The sequence below is a fragment of the Balaenoptera ricei genome, chromosome 9 (genome assembly GCF_028023285.1).
Source record: "Balaenoptera ricei isolate mBalRic1 chromosome 9, mBalRic1.hap2, whole genome shotgun sequence".
NCBI lineage: Eukaryota > Metazoa > Chordata > Mammalia > Artiodactyla > Balaenopteridae > Balaenoptera > Balaenoptera ricei.
Window position 1 is genome coordinate 51106722 of NC_082647.1, and position 18591 is coordinate 51125312.

Sequence of the window (18591 nt, forward strand, 5' to 3'; positions counted from 1 at the left end):
GAAATCACAGCACGCAGAGAGCAGCTACTTGTCAATCACCATGAAGACTGAGCTCATAGCAAACCAGGGGACAGTGCTGGTTAGGAGAGGGGGTCCTAGACGCTTCTAGGACCCCACATGTGGTCTCTAGGACTCCACATAGTCATCCATGTTTATTCTTATTTAGTAAAGGGCCCCTATCATGGGCCAGGCATTAGTCTAAGTCCTAGGGTTACTGCAGAGAATAAAAAGAGACAAAAATCACTGCCCTCAGAGAACCTACATTTAGTTTTGGTTTCATACATTTATGTCCCACAGCACCTAATAGAGTTGGAGATTGTACCTTTAAAATGTATTACTTATTTTGCAGCCATAAAATGATTACTTATGAGAAGTTTATAATCATGTGGAAAATGCTTCCTGGGTTATAATGTTAAGTGAAAAGAAGGATACAAAGTTGTATATGAATCTGTTCTAAGTCAAAACTGAAAACAGCAATGGCATCATCCCTTTTAACCCCTCCCCACACACAAATAAAGGTTACAGTAAACAGACATGCAGAAAAGACTAAAAGAAAATACAACAAAATGTTAATGGTGCTTGTCTTTGGGTATGAGGATGACAGGTAGTTCATCTGCTTTGTATTTTCTGCATCTTTCTTTTTTTGGTAGTAATCAAATATTCCCTTTCAAATGGAAGGACACATGTTCATTGAAAGAAAATTAATTAATCAGAATTCTAGTAAACTTGAGAGGTATTTTTCTAAGGCTTGTCTTCTAAGAACCAGAGGCTGTAGAATGATCCAGCTGGCATTTTACTATTTTCTTTCTCAATGTAGAGGCCTTGTAGGTTACTGATCACTGCATTGGAGATTCTCTTATTTACCACCTTACAGGAGGTAGAGTCAGGAAGGTTGAGTCAATTGGTTCTGTGTGCAAACATCCAGAGTTTGCCCGGCATTGGGTGGTTGGTAAACTAATGCACTTTCTATTTTGGGTACCCAAATAAAATGGCTGTTTAGCACACTCAAGTCTGGTTGGTCTGGAAGCCAGGGCTCCAGGACTCCTTTTAAACTCCTGTTGTCAGAACATGTGAAACTACTGTAGCACCAAACGCTTGAATAATAAGAGTTAAGGAGGAAGCAAAAGCTGCCTGGGTGATTTTTTCTTCTTCTTCTTTTTTTTAATAAGAAGGAAACTCAATCAAACTTTGCATACAAATGTGATAAAGCTCTATTGCTCAGCTTTTAATGAGAGCATGGAATTCTAAGTAAACATGGATGAAATACAACTTGTCAGCACAAAAATACCGCCTGTCATAGTCATTTGTGTATAAAATATGACCCGCAGGTTTGAACCATATGGTTACATGAGTTCTAATTTACGCGGCATCTTCTTAAGTCAGCAGAATGCGTCCTGGCCTGCTTGTGGGAGGTAGAGTCAGCACCTCACCCAGCGAAGTGGAGAGGGCTCCCCGGGGGGTTAGGCCGGTTTCAGCTGCTGCAGTGGAGACTGGAGCTTTGCAAGGCGAACAGCACGTCCCCGGGACGATGCGGGCGCTTCCACGAAGAGGCAGGGCTGACCAGCCTGTCCCTATGATCAGCTTGCAAAGTCTAACGTGTGAAATTGAAAAATATTAAACATCACAGCTTGGACTTAGGCGTTCCTTCTGTCCCCACTGGGGACGGGGGGGTGGGTAGGTGGTGGGGAGAAACACAATCCCCTCTAGACGCGAAGGGGAGAGCGGACATTTGGATGCTGTTTTAAAGCAATGTTTAATGAAGTGAGAAAATGCATTTGCAGCGCTGTGCTCCGTGGCACATATACGCAAGCCCAGAAGGGCACAATGGACACATTCTGTGATTTAGACATGAGTTGGAAAAGCCAAGGAGATGCCATCGAAATAAAAATCAGACTCGAAAGTCTAAGCTGAGCCAGAAACAGATGGACTTTTGCTACTTAAAAAAGAAATTCTTCTGTCCTCTCCTCTTTTTCCCCCTCAAGCTGTGCCCTGTCACTATCTTAAGATGACCTTTCCACCGGGTCTCCCTGAGATGCTTTCAGTGAACTGGTTGGAGCAAGTGACTCTTGACCTTTCTGCAAATTCGCGGGGAGCCCCAGGGTTCTCTGGCTGCCCTCTGGGTGGTCCCCGAAGACCAGGCTGCAGATGTCTGCTCCTGATAAGTCCGGAGACCAGGGGCGGGAAGAGACCCATCACGGGCTCCGCTGGAGGGTTAAGTAGCTGCCCGGCCAAGTGCTGGGGCCCAGAGCAGCTGCTCACCCTGGGAGACAGGGCTTCAGGCTTCAGCTTTTTGTTTTCTTGGCAGGTGCGGGGGAGGGCACTCTTGCTTTTTGAAGATTCCTTTTCTCCTGCCACAGTCAGCTGACAATGAAATCTTTCAAGTGTTGACATTCTGCTAAAGGATATTATCAGCACTAACACGGAAAATAAGGCTCAGATATTCATTCTAAGTAAGTCTCTAAGTGGAGACTGCGATTCGTATTGCTTTGGAAGAATAAACAGAGCAGCCATCTCAGGAAAGAACGTTTGTCCAACAGGTATAAAAGGGGAGTAGCTGACTAAGCATAACAGAGAAAATAAATCTAGAAACCATTGTTTTTGTTGCCAATAAATCGTTGTCACTACAGAGAAGCAATCTAACGTTTACTGAGTACCTACCAAGTACCAGGTACTGACCCGGGCACTTTTGACCTCACCACACGCTGCGAAGGTGCTGTCATTGCTCCTCTTTTAAGATGAGGAAACAGAAGTTCACAGAGATTTAGACACATATCCTTGGGCACAAAGCTAATAAGCAGTTGAGCCAAATGACTCAGATCTGTCAAATCCGAATCTCACGCTCTTTCCCTTATACTATCATAGTTAACAGCTGGTTCGAGGGAATATTAGGCTGTTGCTCAATATTGAGAATGTGTTTTCTTCACTTCCTGTAATAAGCTGGAATTTACTTGTGATTTGAGGTGAGGCGTCCTACATGGGAGAGTGAAGACTGAGATTGCTATCATTTCTAACTATAGGATGGCTTCCTATACAGAAGTCATTCATCATCATCACCATCATTATCAAAATAGCTAACATTTATTTGTTTTATAGCTTACAGAGAACTCTTCCAATTAGATTCTCCTAACATTCTTGTGAGACAGATAATATTAGTTTCCTAATTGTGCAGAGAAGGGAGTTGAGAGCAGCTCAAGTTCATGGTGGCAGGATCTTTGGCTCTAGAGCAGAGCCGTCCAATAGACCTTTTGCCACGATCGAAATGTTCTCTCTCTGCGCTGCTCAGTATGATCACCACCTGCCACATGCGGCTGTTAAGCACTTGAAATGGGGCTAATATAACTGAATTTTAAGGAGCCAGTGGCTCCCATATTAAACAGCACATCTCTAAAACCTGTCCTGTTCTTTTTTTGGCCATGTTTTCTCCATTTGGTGCAGCAGTTCTGAAGACTGAAGGAAAGAGAATGAACACAAACTCTAGGACCCAATTTTGATGGCTACAAAACTTTTCCAACACTGAAAGGAGCTGCAAGAGGTTACACATGAACCTTGCATGACTTCCCTGTGTGAAGGCCGCTAAGCTGTGTGATACTCTGATTTGTCTGGGGTTCTTAACTATGTTTTCCACCCCAAAACCTCCAGACAGGCTAAACCAAACTCTTCCAGTTTCTTTCTAGCCATATGGTCTTATGACAAACATGACTAATTCCTGCTCTGTATGGTCTAAATCTTGTTAATCTGCCAACTGCTTAGCAGCCATTATAAAGCAGCTTTTATCTGGAGATTCTCATTAGAATGTGAAATTAGTCTAAGCCTAAACTACATTTTGCCAAATCCCCCCTCAGTCTGCTCTTGAAATAGAGTCTGTTCACAATAGAGCTTTTGTTTCTTGAGTGTCAGGCTGTCTTCCATGAGGCCAGATAATTTGCTTTAAAATTTTTTTATTATCAGATATATAGTATTTGCTGCAGCCTAAACTTTGGTAGCAATACATATATATTAATATGTATATATATATATTTAAAGTTTCACTTCTGCAACAGAGAAAAAATATCTTTTGTTGCCCAATAAATAATTTTAATGGCCTCATAAAAAATACTTTTAAAATATTATTTTGTTAAATTTCATCTGACCTATTGATGCATCTAGTTATTCCTTTGTTATTAAAATCTCTCAACATTGCCAAGAAACCATTTTGCTTTTCTACACTCTTCTTCAGTGATGGTAAGTGATACAAAGAATCAGAAGTGGACAGATTAAAACAAAATTAAAAAATAAAGTTATACTAAGGAGGATAGGTATGTATATGTGGTTCCCCTAAAAATTTATAATTTATTTTTTTAAAATAACTTTATTAGGTTTTACAAAACAATTCATGCTAAGACGAAAAATTTTAAAAAGTTATCCCAAGACTTTAAGTGATAAAATTTTTTAAAAAGTTTTTTTTTGAAAAACTGAAATGAAGTGACCTACTCTATATTTAGTGACATAAAGACAATTTTAAAAAAGAGAGAAAGAAAATGAACATTTTCTATCATCATCCCTTCTTAGAAGAAAGGATATCGTAATACTGAAATAAGAAGGAAACAATGTCAGAATAAAGAGTAGCTACTTAAAGTGAACAAATTTAGCCTTGTAGTGATCACTGCAAGGTCTTCTTTTTCTCATTTTGACCCAGACCTGGAAATGTTGGAAGGCACTTGTAGACAATACGTATAGAGAAGAAAATAAAACTCCCCTTGAATTCCATCTTGCATGCTGTTCAATTATTTTATTACACTTTATCGAGATAGTTATGACTATGTCTGTGAAAGGACCTGCATTTTCGTTGGTATTTCCTGCCGCTCGCTGCCTCTCTGCCTTCACTACTTCCCTTTCTAGAGTGTTTGCAAAGCTTGCCTAAAGGCAAAACGATTGCAAGTACCATACTATCAACACAATCTTTAGAGTCATGTACGTTTTTTCCATCTTGTTGACTTGCCTTAAAAAATATCTATCAGTCCAACAAAAGCAAGATGGGAGGTAACTTGAATAGGAAGTGTGTGCCACTCAAAGCCCATATTTTCCCCTGTCCATGCCAAGAACAGTTACTAAGCAGTAGGAGGAATTATTGTATACTAGCTAAGGGCTTGGGCTTTGGAGCCCGCTGCTCTTAGCACATCCTCATACTAGCTTGATAAGGTTCTGAGTATCGGTTTTCCCATCTGCAAAATGGGGCTGCCTATGTCTTCCCACTTACGAAAGTTGTCGTGAAGATTAAATGTCAGTTGGTTTGCACAGGATCTGGACCATGGTAAGGGTGCAGTGAATGGCCGCCATTGTTATTTTTAGCTGCAGGACACTGGGCACTGGGTGGAAGGTAAAGAAGCCTTTGTGTTTCTCATTGTTTGAGCCGCATTGTCACTGCTCGCTAAGTATCAATACTAAGCAACAGAGAAAGTGGGTGGATGCTTGTTGGAAAGGGCATGAAGGGTCTGTGCAGGGCAAATGTCGACTCTTTGATGTGCTGCTGGGTCATAGCAAGCTTCTTAGAAACCCCTCCGGCCTCGAATTTGCCTCCTGCTGAATGTCGACGTTCTCTGAGGCGTGGCATCCAAGAGGGAGAAGTTGAGAGAAAGCTCAAGTGTGGGTGGGACTCCCCCGAAAAAAAAGCTGCCCAAGGAATGTGGGGGGCTGGGACCTGAATCATCAATCGCCTTTTGTGAAGGGGTCCAAGATCTTAGATGCTCCCTGGGAGGGCTTAGCTTTCAGAGAAGACAAGTTCTAGAAAAAGGTTTGTTGCTTGAGGAAAAAAGTAAAGATATTTTTATTTTTTCATTTTTATTCTGATTTTGTTTTTGTCGAGGACCAGGGGTGGAATCCGGTGGAGTCCTTCCTAGAAGGACTCAGAACTCATCTGCAAATCTACTGGGCTAAAGCAGCTTTCATGTCTCATGTTCTAAACAAGCTTTATTTTATTTTATTTTAGTCCTTCAGAACTGGCTTGATTTTTGTTGTAGAGTTTTTGGTTAATGGAAGAAGCCCATTTTTGGCTGCAGATACCAATCTCTTCTTCCTTCTTGGCTATTCCCATCGCTAGGAAAGAACTCTTGGCACCTGCAGTGTTCCAGATGGTATTGTTTGCATGTAGAAACATAGGTTGACTGAAATATTGGGGCTATAACTTTGGAAAATTATTTCCAAATAATAACTCCCCTAAGCTTCATTTTCCCATCTTTCAAATGGGGATAATAATAACACCTAACTTATAAGGTGTTTGTGAAGAACAAATGCGATAACGCTTGCAAAAAACTGAGCACCGCACCTGAGCTGTCAGCCCCGAGAAACTGTCAGTCGATACCGTGATTGTCGCCAGACAAGTAGAAAGAAGCTTGACATCTCACAGCTTATGTCACTGATTTCTGAGCTCGGGACAGCACCGGTGCATTTCCTTCTGTCACAATTTTCTGCGCTTAGGAACTTGTGGGGTGTGTCCCCCCAGCCCCCAACCCCAATCAGAAGCAAAACTAGGGGTGGTGAAAAAAGGAATCATTGCTCCCTGTAAGCACACTCTTCCAAAAGTGGTGCCTTTTCAACACATTTTAAGACATGTTGACTTGAGATTTGTTATATTTATGATGAAAAGATACTAGACAGAGCCGTGAGATATATATCAGTGGAACACAATTAAGGCAGTCAGAGGGTGGAGGCTTTCTTACGTGTTCATTCCCTCACCTACCCATGGTGTGGGTCCTCGCCCCTCCTCACCCCCTGCTCATTCCTGCTGTAACAGGAACACGGCTGCCCGTCCGCCTCCTGGTACTGCGGGCTCAGGCTCCCCTTTCCTCCCCAGGCTTTTCTCAGGGTTGAGTCATGCTTTATTTGGAACCTAGAGCTATGTGAGGCCCCTCTCGCATAGCTGTAGGAAATGAAGGTAAAATGAGGCAAAAGGTGCTTACAAATTCTAATAAAAGTCAAGAAAACAAAGCCTGTCAATAAGTGGTGCCTTTTTTGAATCTTCTAAGCATGGTGATAGATTGTGCTGCATCTTCCACATTTTCACCTTTGTGATCAACACTTACTAAATGGGTGGTTAGGCTCCAAGACGCATTCTGTGGCTATGCAACGGAGTTTGTGTTATGTTTAATTTTTGTTTTTCCTGTTTCGACCTAATTATTCCACTGTGAGGACACAGTGCATGCCTTTCAATCTGGTGAGTATTCTCTTTCCCCAATGTCTCCTAAAGCTGGCTGTGTATCAGAAAAAAACTGGGGACAGGAGTTGTCAAACAATTATGGGCCTTGCCCTTAAAGATAATTCAGTGGGTCTGGGCTGGGCCCTAGGGACGCCCATTTTTAATCACCCATTCTGGGAGATTCTGATGGAGTCAGTTTATAGACCTGCATTTAGGAACTGCTCTATCAGTGATACACACACACACACACACACACACACACTCTGCTGCTCTCAGCAGATAATAAATCCTTCCATGGGATCAGAAGCTCAGGGCCTCCCTTTTCCAAAGGAGACAGCCCTCAAGAAGATTTTGAATGATAAGAAGCCAAGCCTGGTCAAATTCCCAGGGATGGAATTTAACAGTGACTGATTAGGCATCATCTGCTATTTGAATGTTATAATAAAGACGAATGAGAACTTGGGAGAAGATCTCTCTATAACTCACCTAGAGCAGTCAGTGCCCTGTAGGCCACAGGGCAGGCTGCTGGGCCCCAGGAAGAGCACTTATTAGTTAATAGGTATGCACTGAGCTTATAAAATGTTTTGTTAAACGACAAAATCCTAAACATTATACAGGGTCCTACTTTGTAGTCCATATGCTGACTAAATTCCCAGATGACTTTAATGAGCAAATGGCAGCCCATTAAAATTACAGTAGTTTTGCAGAGAAAATAGCTCCCCAGAGAAGGGGAAGAAAACCACCAGGCTACTCTGAGTTCATAGTTGTCCCATGAGCTCCCTTCTCTTGCCCAAAGCTCACCGGTGGAAGAAAATCTGCTGTTCTGAAAAATCTTCGCTCCCGCTTAGCTCATCCTCCTGTGTCTGAGAGACATTGCATGCTCTTGCTAAACAGGTCCCAGCTTGCTAACCTGGAAGCAACAGAGAAAACAATACTTTTGTGTGCATTTTGCCTAATAAAGAAAACATTTATTATTAACCATTGGGAGAGAATGAAGTTGTTTTTCCATTTTGGTATAGAGACCTCGGCTTGCTTTCTAAGAGATGATATCATAAAGCAATAACTACTTACTTTTACTATGTTACCAAACTGCAACCTCTGTTTCTGTTAGAAGTCACTGTAATGTTTGCTTTGCCCTCAGAAAAGACACTGTCATGCAGACCAAAGGGGCAGTTTCTGAGCTCCTCTCTTTTTTCCCCTGTATTTTTCTGAGTGCCCATATGATGCCCAGACATGCTCAGGATATGGTTCTCCCCACCTTAGAGTTTGTTCTTTGGAGACAGCATCCTGAAGATTTCTTTTCAGTGCACATCACCATGCAAGTGTCCTTCATCCTGAGACGTGGGGAGAGTTTTTAGTAACGCCTGAGATAAGCCTTCTGTTTCAGCTCCCGTGTGTGATTTGTGCTAAATATAGCATTCTAGAACCCTTGCCATCACAGGTCCCTAAGGGGGCCTCAGCCTTCAATTGACAAATTCTGAAAGGCAACAGAACAGAAAAGATATTTATTATATTAAATGATATTATTGTATACTGTACTGTAGCATATATCAGCACTATCCAATGGAACTTCCTGAGATGATGGAAATGTTTTACATCTATTCTAACTAATAGGCAGCTACATGTGGTTATTGAGCACTTGAAATGTGGCTAGTGTGACTGCGGAACTGAATTTTAAATTAACTTAATTTTTTTAGATCTCCTTTTTTCTAGAGCAGTTTAAGGTTTACAGCAAAGTTGAGAGGAAGTTATAGAGATTTCCCCTATATATAGGGAAATCTATATATAGATTTCCTCTGCCCCGACACATGCCCAGCCTCCCCCATTATCAGCATCCCCCACCAGAGTGGTGCATTGGTTACAATTGCTGAACCTCCACCGACACATCAGTATCACTCAAAGTTCATAGTTTACATTAGGGTTCACTCTTGGTGTTGTACATTCTGTAGGTTTGGAGAAATGTAAAATAAGTATCCATCATTATAGTATCCTACAGAGGTCTTTCACTGCCCTAAACAATTCTCTGTGTTCTGCCTTCTCATCTTGTCTCCCCTCTCTACCACCTACTCACCACAATCTCCAGCAGCCACTGATCTCCCTACTGTCTCCATAGTCTTGCCTTTTTTCTGGAATCTATATTGTAGAGTTGGACTCATACAGTGTGTAGCCTTTCCAAATTGGCTTATTTCACTTAGTAAGATGCATTTAAGTTTCCTCCATGTCTTTTCATGGCTTGATAGCTCATTTCCTTTTAGTGCTGAATAATATCCCATTGTCTGCATGTGCCACAGCTTATCATTTACCTACTGAAGGAATTTGGTTGCTTCAAGCAAATTAGGCAATTATGAATAAAGCTGCTATAAACATCCATGTGCAGGTTTTTGTGTGGACATAAATTTTCAGCTCCTCTGGGCAAAAACCAAGGAGTAAGATTGCTAGGTCATATGGTAATTTAATTTAATTTTAATGAATTACAACTTAAACTGAAATAGCCAGATGCAGCTAGTGGCTACTGTATCAGGTAGCATGGGGTATATTGGGTTGGCCAAAAAGTTCGTTCGGGTTTTTCCGTGCGATCCTATTAAAGCTTTTGTCCAGAAAGAATTTGAAGCACAGTAGGACAAAGCAGTATAACTTTAAAAGAGGGATAAGAAGGATAAAGAAAAGAGTGAGGCAATGGGGAGTCGAGAATAAAGGCTCAAAATATATGCCAGAGTAATCCACCTCCATGATGGACTGGCCCTGACTTGGACTCCGTGTTTTCTAACAGAGAAACATATGAAAGACAAATCTGGTCAATTACCCAAATGAGGATGTCCAAAAACCCTAGACAAACCATTTGTTTAGGAGAATTACAATGAAGTTCTAAGATTAAACAAGAATTCTTCCCAAGCATTCATATTTCTTTTTTAAGATTTTTTTTTTTGATGTGGACCATTTTTAAAGTCTTTATTGAATTTGTTACAATGTTGCTTCTGTTTTATGTTATGGTTTTTTCGATGTGAGACATGTGGAATCTTAGCTCCCTGACCAGGGATTGAACCCGCACCCCCTACATTGGAAGGTGAAGTCTTAACCACTGGACCGCTAGGGAAGTCCCCAAGTGTTCTTAGTTATCTGTGTTGTTTTCCTGCTTAAAACCCTTCAGTGGCTTCCTACTGTCCTTATAATAAATTTCAAAGTTCTTACCATGTTGTGTCAGTCAGAGTTCTTGGCTGCAAGCGCAAGTAAACTCTGGATGATTTAAGCGGCAAAGAAAGTCACTGAAATGACTTGGGAAGCAAGTCGGGCTGGGAAGCACAGAAACCCTAGTGAGGCTGCAGGAGCAGGCTCAGAAGGCAGACAGGAGCAAGGAAGGCCAGGTGCAGCCAGGACCGCAGCCAGCAGCTCACCAGCAGCTGTGTAGTGACGACACTGCTCCTGCCAGGGTACAACACTACAGGCCACTGTGTGCATGACCACTCCCCTTGCCTCCCTGCACGAGACACTGGACTCTACTCTCAAACTGTGGCCGTTATTGTCCCTGGAAACCTATTCTGATACGATGCTGGCGTCACCTAACTCCAGGTGGATTCTCCAGGATTTGTGCTTCTTTGCATCACTCCCAGTTTAAAGATTGGGGCTGGTGCGTCTGACCGGCTGAATGTAGATCATGCACCAGCACCCTAGCTGCAAGTGAGGCTGGATGAGCAAGTCTTTCGTGTTTTCAAGTTTTACAGCAAGATGCATTATGCCTCCCATAAAGACTTGGAAGCTGAGAAATTCCTCAAACATAGGAAAAGGGTTCAGCCACTGGCCAGACAACAAAGAAAGAAAGGAAAGAAGGGAGGGTGGGGAGAAGAGAGGGATGGAGGAAGTCCATGCCAAACGTGCCACAAGGTCCTGCATGATGTGGTTCTTACCTGACGACCACTCTCACCTTTGGCCACTATTTTCTAGGCACACTCATTTTCTTTTTGTTTTTATAACACGCTCCTGCCTTTGTACTTACTATTCTTTCTGCCTGCAAAGCTCTGCCTCCAGATCTTTTCATGGCTGACTCTTCCTCATTTAAGTCACCTCTAAAATGCTACCTCCCCATTGTAAGGCAATTATACTTCAATAAAGCTGTTTAAAAAAAAATAAATAAATAAATAAAATAAAATGCTACCTCCTTAGTGAGGCTTTTTCTCTGACCAGCTACTCTGACCCCTGTGGCCTCTGCTAATCACTCTACATCTCGTCACCCTTTGCTGTATCGTCCCATTTTATTTTCACTCTAGTTCTTCCACTGTGTGATGCTATCATATTCACGTAAATATTTACTTCTTTATTGTTTGTTTCTTCCCATCCCTGACTCTAGAATGCAGGCTCCACGAGAGCCCAGATCTTCCATATCTTGTTCTCACTGCATCTCCAGCACCTAGGGCGCTAATTAGCACAGGGTGAAAGACAATATTTGTTGAGCGAATAATCAATGTAAATCCTTTACAACATCATATTAGATATAACAATGTGTTTCATTTAACCAGTTATAACAACCTGAGTACTACTAATAATAGAATCCTTTATATTAAAAGAATGCTTTACAGCTTTAAATTTCCTCTCCATTATTTCATTTATTCCTGAAAAAAAAAAAAAACCCCAAAGATACACATATAAGCATATGTGTAGCCCAGGACATCACGGCCATCACACCTGTTACATGCTACCTGTTAGTTGATCCTTGAGACCACAGACCTGTGGTCTCTTGTAAATTATGCTGATTGCCATAAGGTTTTGATTGGTAAGATGTTTATGCTTTTGACATTAAGAGTTTTTAAAAATTCAATTCAGTAGACCCCATATAGAAGAGCACTTGGTAAAGACTTGAAAAAGGAGGCGGTTTCCTACCCAGCCTGTCTCCTCTAACCCTCAATGTGGAGCTGACTTTTAAGTCTTCAAGCTTCTCAGTCTCCACCCTAGTCTGCAAAGCAGAAGACTACCCACAAATTTCATCTTTGGCATTCTCCTTTCTTACTGCTGATATCTTACTTCTGGAGTTACAGAAGTGGTAGCCCACTAAATTTCCTTCTTGAACCATTGGTGTCATATTCTTTTCAGGTTAAGGAACCTCCTTTAATAGCTTTGGAACATTATTTGTATTTTCGGACTTGCTGTAGTCTAATGGTGAGGTCACATCATCGAGACTAACTGTGATAAAATATATTGACCAGGTTAAGTACCAAAAACATGGGGCAGTGAAGGAAGTCACTTTTTCTTTAATCCCACATCACTTTTCATTTTGAGATTCTCAGGAAGGAAGGCTTGTTGCCCAGGGCACTGGCAAGTTGGAAGTCGAAATCGACACTGGAGGCAGGTGGTTGTGGGTATCTCACCACTGAGCCCTGTTGAAGGATCTTGAGGATCAGCAGGTAAACTAGGGTAGGTAAGGAATTCGTGGGTTCTAAGTCTGACACGGCCTCTCAGCCTGTAATATATGTGTAGATATTGGAGTAGAGAACGGGCGTCCTGGGATAGAAGGCCCACCCTGAGATTCACTGGAGTCTGTAAGAGGTACACGGCCCTCCAGACGAGCCCCGTGACCTAGAGCGTTTAGGGAGTGATGAGGGATGTGCCGACATGAAGAGCCACAGTCGTTCCTCCTGACCTTGCAGAGCTTAGCCAGGGCCCCAGATGTAAACTCTTGCCAAACTAACTATGGAATGTCTTACATGGGCCCAGAGATGGACAAGTTCTTGAACTACTTCCTAAAATAGCAGTAGCGCATGTAGGAGAAGGTGCATCAATTTTCCCTGTAGCTGTGATATCACAAGGTAATCGACTACGTTTGTCAAGTGACCATGTGAGCACATCATTCCTCAAGCCACAAATGAAAATTGGTCCTATTACTTATGTAGTCACACCTTACCAAGGACACAACTGCTATTTCCTTTATATCTTGGAAATGGTGATGGTGATTTAAAGGGAACACTTGTATTTGGAGGTATACGTTTTTATTCAGAAGAAGATTGGACAAGGATGAGGAAGTTAGGTCTTCCTTGATCCTTGCCTTCCTGGTCCTTTTTTGGTCTGTGGGTAACCCTGCTTCTGTCTGAGGGATGCCTTCACGCTCTGGATGCAAAGGTGCTCTTTGTTTCCAAGACCATCACCTCCACCCACAGCTAGTTTGGGTGACTGTAGATCATGAGACAGATTTGGGAGAGTGACGCCAGAAACTGAAAGCCTGGCCTTCTTATTTTATGAGTGAAATCAGCTTTCTGAAGAATGAGTAGAAGAAAATGATTTTTCTCCTCTGAGGCAACTTCATACAACGTGGAGCCAGGGTGGAGGGAACCAGTGTAAATTCAGCATAAATTCAGTTCCCAATCCTTTATGAGGCACTATCATGTGCAGCCCACAGTGACGTGCTGGGTATACAAAATAAATAAAGTAGACATGCCAGGAGCCATTAATTATGAGTAATTAATTATGAGTAATTAAACGCAGGTCTGCACAAAGTGCTTTCAGAATTTAGAGGAGGGGCACCTGGCTTAACCTGGGGAGTATGAGCGAGTGAGTGAACCTGAGGGATGATGTCCGGCAAGGGGAGGTGGGACATTAGGTCCAAGTCTTTAGGAAGAACTAACAGTTAGACACAGGCAGAGGGAGGGGGGTTCTAAACAGAGAGAAGAGCATCTCAAAGTGAATGAAATCAGAGCAGCTCCAAGGGACTGGGTCAGAAAATGCAAAGCTGGAGAGGATGGAGAGGAAGGTGATGTCATCAGAGCTGCCAAACTTTCTGAAGAAACAAACATGGCAGCGACTTGTGAGGTCTCAGTCTGCTTGGAGATATGTACAACAATTCTTCTGGCAATAAACGTACTTATAAGGGTCGAAAACAAGATGCATGTCACATACTTCAAACTCACTCAGACACATGTCGGGGAAACTGAGAGACTTAAGCTCAAGCATTATTAATATTCTCCATCACATGTGGGACCCAGGCCAGAGAGAGTTTTCTGTAATAAATTTTTTTCCCTTGGATTTTATCCTGTATGATACATAAAGCTTTGGGCTGTCTGTTGAGAAACATTTTTAAACTACAAGCAACTGACATTTTGGTCTTGCAGAAACTGAGTATGTATGGCTCCAGTCTGAGGGGGATGGAAATTATTTTTATTCAGCAGAGTATCTTTGTTGGAGAGATTATAAAGCACCCTACAAAAATTAAGTCATTGAGCTTTCCTCTTTGCGTGGAAAAATGTGCTTGAATGGCCCATGCATGAATCAATTTTCTTGCCTGAGATGGAGAAGAAGCACTGATATGAGAATAGGTTTGGCGATACATGCCAGTCACGTACCAGCTGATCTCTAAAGATTGGCCTTACAAAGTACTGTCCTCTTTAACACACCCCTAGTTACCTGGCCTGCGGTGCTGATTCATGAAGTCAGCAGCTATTTAGGAAGTGCCTTCCTGTGCCAGGCTCAGCACCAGACTGCGGGTCACAGCGACCAACAAGACAGAAACAGGTCCCTGCTCTCACGAAGCTCAAGTTCTGGTTGGAGGATTCGACAATAATCAAATCAAACAGGAGAATGTAAGATGGTGGTTCATGCCATGAGGTAATCTAACAGGATCACGGAGCAGAGAATTACCCTTTGGGGGAAAGGGTCAGGGAAGGTGTCTCTGAGGAAGTGACACTGGCAGACCTGAATGATATAAGGAGGCAGCCATGCAAAGATCCAGGGGGAGGGAAGAGCAAAGGCCTTTAGGAAGGAATGGGATTGGCAAGGTCACCAAATGCTGTGGGGTGATTCAGGCTCTGAAGTTTTCTGAGGGTTCTGAAATCAGCCTGTCCTGGTTTGATCCCAGCTCTGCCACATACACACTATATGACTTTGGGCATATTACTTAACCTCTCTGAACTTTTCTTTTCTCTGTAAAATGGAAACTGTTATAGAGTCTACCACAGGATGCTTTTATGAGATAAAGCTAGTAGAACGTCTGACTAAGAGTGAGCTTAAATCAATGTAGCTCTTCTTTAATAATTGGTTCAACTAAATTTTACTGAGCAGCTACTATTTGTGCATCTACTATGGTAACCACTATGGAGATTCCTCCAAAAATTAAAAATAGAACTACCATAGGATCCAGCAATTCCACTTCTGGGTATATATCCAAAGGAAATGAAATCACTATCTTGAAAATACATCTGCACCTCAATGCTCATTGTAGCACTATTTATGATAGCCAAGACATGGGAGCAACCTTAGAGTCCATCGATGGATGAATGGATCAAGAAAATGTGGATACATATATACAATGTAATATTATCCACCCATTAAAAAGAAGGAAATCCTGCCATTTGTGACCACATGGATGGACTTTGAGGGCATTATGCGAAATGAAATAAGTCAGACAGAGAAAGACAAATACCATATGATCTCACTTCATGTGGAATTGAAAAAAACTGAATTCATAGAAACAGAGAACAGACTGGTGGTTTGCCTGAGGTCGGGGTGGGGTGGCATGGGAAGTGCGTGAAATAGGTGAGGTGGTAAAAAGGTAAAAACTTCCAGTTATAAATGAATTAAGTCCTGGGGCTGTAACGTACAGCATAGTGACTATAGTTAACAATACTTTATTATATATATGAAGGTTGCTGAAAGAGTAGATTTTAAAAGTTCTCATCACAAGAAAAAAATGTGTAGTTATGTGACGTGATGGATGTTAACTAAACTCATTGTGGTGACCATTTCACAATATATACATATATCAAATCATTATGTTGTACATCCTGGACTAATACAATGTTGTATGTCAATTACATCTCAATAAAGCTGGAAAAAAAGAGAAATAGTGAGAAAGAACCTCTAATTGAATATTTGCTATGACCCTGGGAAGGTTTTCTGTAAAATGAGACTAATATTAATTAGCCTGTCTACAAAAAACAAGGTTCTAGAGGGGACAATACATGTGAAAATGAATTTCAAGTAAATAGGCGTGATAATAATTCAAGGACTTGTAAAATTGTAGCCAGTGGCCTAGAAGAGTAAATAGAGTTTACCTGAGTTAACAGCATATGATTAACCTAGGCACATGGAGGAAAAAATAATAATAATTTGTTCTAGACACTTTTTGAGCATCTACTATGTTTCAGGCATTATGCTGCAAACTTATTGCTGGGGTGTCTTCTTCTGCTGTCACCTTGTCCTAATGTTTGGGGAAAGAGTTCTCTTTTTAGGCTATGACCTTAGGATTGATAGAAGACATATCCACAGGGAAGAAGCTCTTTATTGCTACATCACAGATGGCATTTGTGAGCTAAATGCTGGGTTACTGTACCTCAAAACACTTATTTTCCCAATAAATATTTACTGTGTTCCTGCTCTATGTTAAGCAATATTTTAGGTACTGGAGACAAAGAGTGAATAAAGTCCCTGAGCTCATGGATTTTATAGTCTCCTGGCAAAGAGTTATCAATGTCTAACTTGATAGAGATTTCAACAGATAATCCTGGAAAGACATAGATGCTCCTATTGTAAACTTTCTCTGGGCACAACTAATATCAGGTGTTTGGAAGAAGGATTCTACTTGGCCACCAAAGTTTTCACCACTCCAAATTTGGAAGCCAATTTTCAGGGTTCAACAGATGGATAACGTAGAAAATTGCAGTGGCGATCTAAGCCATTGGCTCATTTTCTCAATCAAGAAGAAATCCAGAGGCAGCACATTGCATATGTCAAAAGAGCTTGTGTGTTGGAGTCAGACAGACCTGAGTGTGAAGGCTGCTCTTAAGCCTTACGCCTCAGTTTCCTCCTCTGTAAAGCGGGGATAATACCTGAATTTTTGTGTAAATTAAATGAGATAATATAAAGTTTCCAGCACAGTGCCTGATATTGGCATGCGATGAACGCCACTTTCTAGCCCCCTCTTTCCCTACCTGCATCTCCCCCAACCCCCAACACACATATATGCTCAAAATAGCAAATCTCAGTAATGAATCTGGCTCATGATTGACCTCAATGATAAAAAATTTGTTGAGGCTGAAGATTTGAGGCATCACTTGGGGAATTATTATCTCAGGTGCCCACCACCTCCTGGCCTGAGATGCAGTCTTCTCATTTAAAAAAAGGGTGGGTGATGGCTATTGACAGCAATCACATAGGCTGTTTGTGAGGATTAAGTAAGATAAATATATAAAAGGTATAGCATAGTACCTGGCATGAGGGAAGCAAACAATCATGGCTGCTATTCATATGCAGATACTTTAGGCTCACCACGTAAGGTTCCCAGACCAAACTGTCACTGTTGATTGGTCTTAGGAAAGAGTCCACACTCATAGACTGAGAACCCCCTTGTTCTAAATTTGAAGCTGAGAGAAGGCAGTGCAGACTCTAATCTCATTCACTCTTGGCCAATGGCAGTGTGCTGTCTCTTGAGATAAGTTCAAATAAAGTATCAATTTGGACATTGGACAAACAACGTGTAGGATAAGTGTGATGAACCAAAAACTCACAGGGTGTTTTCCTCTAGGACACAAATGGGTAGAAAGTCAAAGAGAAAGAGACTATTTAAGAAAAATTCACATTTCGGTTTGCTAAATAGAGAATGTTGAAAGTTTGAGTAGCGTTATGCTTGAAAAATCATTCGAAGAGTATAATAAGCTTTACATAAACTTATTTATCCAACTAATATTTATTAACACCCAGTATTTTCTGACTTTCTATTCGAGCATCCCAGACATCCATTTCATTGTGTATCTTGTGTACTCATCCCTAGCTTATTCTGAAAGTATAGCTAAAATTCATCCAAATACCAAAAAAGTCAGCATATTAGTAGGAAATGCATAGCTTTTCTTTTGATTAAACTTTTAAATTTAATTAGTAAGTCTCAGGAGAGTGCAGTTGACATTATTGTCAACATAATGAAATAGGTGATCCAGAAGGACCTTGGCCAACTTTGTTCTAATTGTAGCATAGGGAGAAGAAGGCTTAGGCTTTGCCAGAGTCAGCAGTTCCCAAACCCTTCAGCAAAGGACAGAATTCGGTCTGAACACTAATTTTATTTGTATACATATATATGTATGAATATGTATATATAAAAATATATATGCATATATTTCAGTTTTTAAAATCCATGTTTTAAAAATTACATTATTAGATTTATATCTTTAAGTATCACTTTGCTCCCTCTGATGCTCTGATTTGCATCTTATTCAGACTCTAAATTGACAGGCAATCTTTAGAGGTATTTCTCTACCAGCTCCTCTTCCATCTCTATATCCAACCCTTATTAGTGCCAAAACCACAGCTATTACAAGAAAAGAAAACCACAGATTAATATCTTTCATTAATACAGACGCAAAAATCCTCACCAAGATATTAGTAAATTGCATCCAACAAAATATAAAAAGGGTAATACATTAGGACCAAGTGAGGTTCATCCCAAGCATGCA

The 18591-nt window shown here is 41.2% G+C and overlaps 1 long non-coding RNA gene across 4 annotated transcripts in view; it reads right to left on the reverse strand.

The window, feature by feature from the left end:
* LOC132371486 (uncharacterized) overlaps positions 1–18591 on the reverse strand; it is a 250834-nt gene that overhangs the window by 18373 nt on the left and 213870 nt on the right. For 3 of the 4 annotated variants that reach the window (XR_009504863.1, XR_009504858.1, XR_009504860.1), the window contains 2 exons: positions 8430–8648; positions 7973–8081 (listed from right to left, as the gene is read on the reverse strand). This is a non-coding gene — a long non-coding RNA (uncharacterized LOC132371486). Of the gene's footprint in view, positions 1–1330; positions 1592–7972; positions 8082–8429; positions 8649–18591 lie in introns of those variants that run through there. The other variant, XR_009504861.1, reaches the window with a different exon arrangement.